The sequence below is a fragment of the Octodon degus genome, unplaced genomic scaffold, assembly GCF_000260255.1.
Source record: "Octodon degus isolate 3935 unplaced genomic scaffold, OctDeg1.0 scaffold00471, whole genome shotgun sequence".
NCBI classification, from domain to species: Eukaryota; Metazoa; Chordata; class Mammalia; order Rodentia; family Octodontidae; genus Octodon; species Octodon degus.
This window is the reverse complement of record NW_004525047.1, coordinates 172,149-175,367: the sequence shown is the minus strand read 5'-3', so window position 1 is coordinate 175,367 and position 3,219 is coordinate 172,149. Positions and strand designations below refer to the sequence as shown.

At 33.6% G+C, this 3,219-nt stretch overlaps 1 pseudogene; it reads right to left on the bottom strand.

Moving 5' to 3' along the window:
• LOC105741341 overlaps positions 1–3,219 on the bottom strand; it is a 4,385-nt pseudogene that overhangs the window by 373 nt on the left and 793 nt on the right.

Below are 3,219 nucleotides of genomic sequence, written 5' to 3'. Positions count from 1 at the left end.
ATTTTGGATTTTGCCCTATTCATATAGAGTTTTACATTTATACATTTGCATATATTGAACCATCCTTGCATCCCTGGGATGAATCCTACCTGATCATGGTATATGATCTTCTTGATGATTCACTGTACTCTATATGCTAGGACTTTTTTTTTTAAATTTTATTTATTTATGCGTGTGTGTGTGTGTGTGTGGCCAGCTCAGCCCACCAGAAGGCATGGCTGGCTGGCATGTGGTGCTGGGGGATTGAACCGCGGTCCCTGTGCTTTGCTAAGCTTGTTGTAAGTAGGTGCTTTAGACCACTGAGCCATCTCACCAGCCCTATATGCTAGGACTTTATTGAGGATTTTGGCATCTATGTTCATGAGAGAGATTTGCCTGTACTTCTCTTTTTATTTGCATCTTTCCTGCTTTTTGTATCAGTATAATATTTCCTGGGAGGATTGCTTTCTGTTCAATTTTATTGAAGAGTTTTAGCAGTTTTGGGATTATATCTTATGTTAATTTCTTGTAGAATTCAGCTGTGAATCCATCAGAACGGGAATGTTCTTTGACAATAAGCTTTTATTACAGTTTGTATTTCATTGGCACTTATTGGGTTGTTGAGAGTTGTTACATATTCTTAACTCTTCTTGGTAATTTGTACCTTTTTAGGAATCTGTCCTTTTCTTCTTTATCTTTATTCTGTGAACGTGAAGATTCTCAAAATAGCTATTGATTTTTGGAATTTCCACTGGCCTGTGGTAATTATTCCTTTTTTATTCCTTATAACTTGTATTTGAGTTTTTTCTCTCTTGTTTTTAATGAGGTTAGTTAGGGGTTTATCAATTTTATTTAATCTTTAGAAGAACCAGCTTTTTCACTTGTTAATTCTTTGAATTGTTTACTTTGCTTCAATTGAATTAATTTCTGCTCTAATCTTCATGATTTCTTTCATTCTTTGGGGTTTGGGTTTGGATTGCCCTTCCTTTTCTACATGTTGGTGGTGTAGCATGAGGATGTTTATTTGTTCCCATTCTGTTTTCCTAATGAGTGAGTTCACAGCTATAAATTGCCTTCTAAGTACTGCTTACATCGCATCCCAAAAATTCCAATTGGTTGTGTTTGGATTTTCATTGAATTGTAGATATTGTTCTATTTCTTGTTTAATTTCATCTGAGATCCATTTGTTGCTGAGGAGGGTTTTGTTCAATTTGCATGTATTCATGTAATTTTCCTGGTTTCTTCTTTCATTTATTTCCAGTTTCATTGAACTGTTCTCAGATAATATGCATGGGATAATTTATTTTGTTTTGGTTTTTTGGGGGGTATACTTTAGCATAATTTATGGAGTAGAATGTGTTCTCTTTTAGAAAATGACCCATGTGGGGATGACAAAAAATGTGTATTCATCTGTGGTTGGGTGGAGCTCTCTACATGTGTTCACTAAGTCCATTTGTTGCAACCTGTGAATCAGTTCTGCTACTTCTTTGCTAATGTTTTGTCTCCATGAACTATCCTTTTATGATGGGGGGTGTTAAGATCACCGGTTAAGATTGTGTTATTTGGTTATTATATGTTTCATGTTCACTGAGAATTGTCTTATGTAGGTAAGTGCTCCCATGTTTAGTGAGTACATATTTTTGAGTGTTATCTCCTCCCCTTGGATTTTTCCCCTAATCAGTATATCATGGCCTTCTTCATTTTATTTGATCATTCTTGGTATGAAGTTGAGACTGTCTGTTAAAAGGATTGCTACTCTTCCTTGTTTTGAGTTGCTGGGGTGTGTAGTATTGTTTTCTGTCATTGGGCTTTCAGCCTATCAATATATTTATGAGTTAAGTGTGTTCCTTTTATATAGAAAATTGTTAAATTCTGCTACCTAATCCATTGTGTCAATCTATTTCTTTTAATGGGTGAATTGAGTCCGTTTACATTGGTAGTTATAAGTGAGATGTATTTACTCATGATTAACACATTATTTACTTGCTGTTTTTTTACACCTTTTTCTACTGCATTTAGTTGTTTGCCCTATTTGATGGGTTCCTTCCATTCTCATTCGTGGAGTTATGGTCATTTTTGTCCCTCTTTAGAATATCTTGTAGTAGTGTGTGTAAGGTTGGCTTTACATTAATGAAATTCTGTAGTTGATCTTTTTCATGTAAGTATTTCACTTCTCCATCAAACTTGAAAGAGTTTTGCAGGGTAGAGTAGTTTGGGCTTGAAATTGTTTTCATAGAGTACTTGAAGTACTCTTTTACATGCTCTTCTTGCCTTCATGGTTTGTGAAAAGAAGTCTGTCATTATTCTGATGGTTTTTCCTTTAAATGTGATCTGTTTCTTCTCTCCAGCTTCTTTCAGTATATTATTCTTATGTTGAATTTCTGGGATCTTGACTACTATATGTCTCGATGTGTTTTTAATTGGGCTAATGTTATTTGGATTTCTATATGCTTTGGTTACTGAATGCCAGATTGTTTCCCCATATTTGGGAAGTTTTATGCTATTACTTCTCTCCATATTCTTTTTATATCATTTGTATTCACTGCTTTTTTCTCATTGATGCCTATTAGTAACAGGTTATTAATCTTTGCATCATTTTGCAGGTGTTGAGTTATTTTTTCTTACCTCCTTGTTGTTTTTTTAATCTGATTTGTTTTTAATTAAGTATTATGGTCACATACAAATTTGTGCTCATGTTGTACCTTCCTCACTTTAGTCCTTCTAATGAGCTGAGAGGAAGCACCACTACCAATCACACATACAACAGTAAAAGTTTTAGTCTTGTGTTTTTGAATAGCTGTTTAAATACTACCATGAACAGTAACTCATTCTGACCTAAACAAATCAAAAGTCGAACTTGCTCTTATATCATGCTAACTCTTAAAAGAATCTGAATTTACAGAACTATAAAATGTGAGAAATGTTAAATATTCTTTATTTGGTATTATACATACACCACACTAAAATTCCTTTCAATAAGTAAAAGGCAGCATTTTTTAGATGTAGGGCATTCTAATTAAATTGGCATAGTCAAGACTAAAAATATAGACATAGCTTTCTTGTCTTCAACCATTCCTTTTAACAGGCTAATAAACACAAACTGAAACAGTGGAGTCTTGGTTTTGAGACAATGAAAGGAGTCTCTTAGTATTTAAATATATTCACATAACAGTTACATAAATCTAAATATAAAACCAACCTTCAGTAGTTTTGAGATGATATTCTCAATCTTTGTGAAAA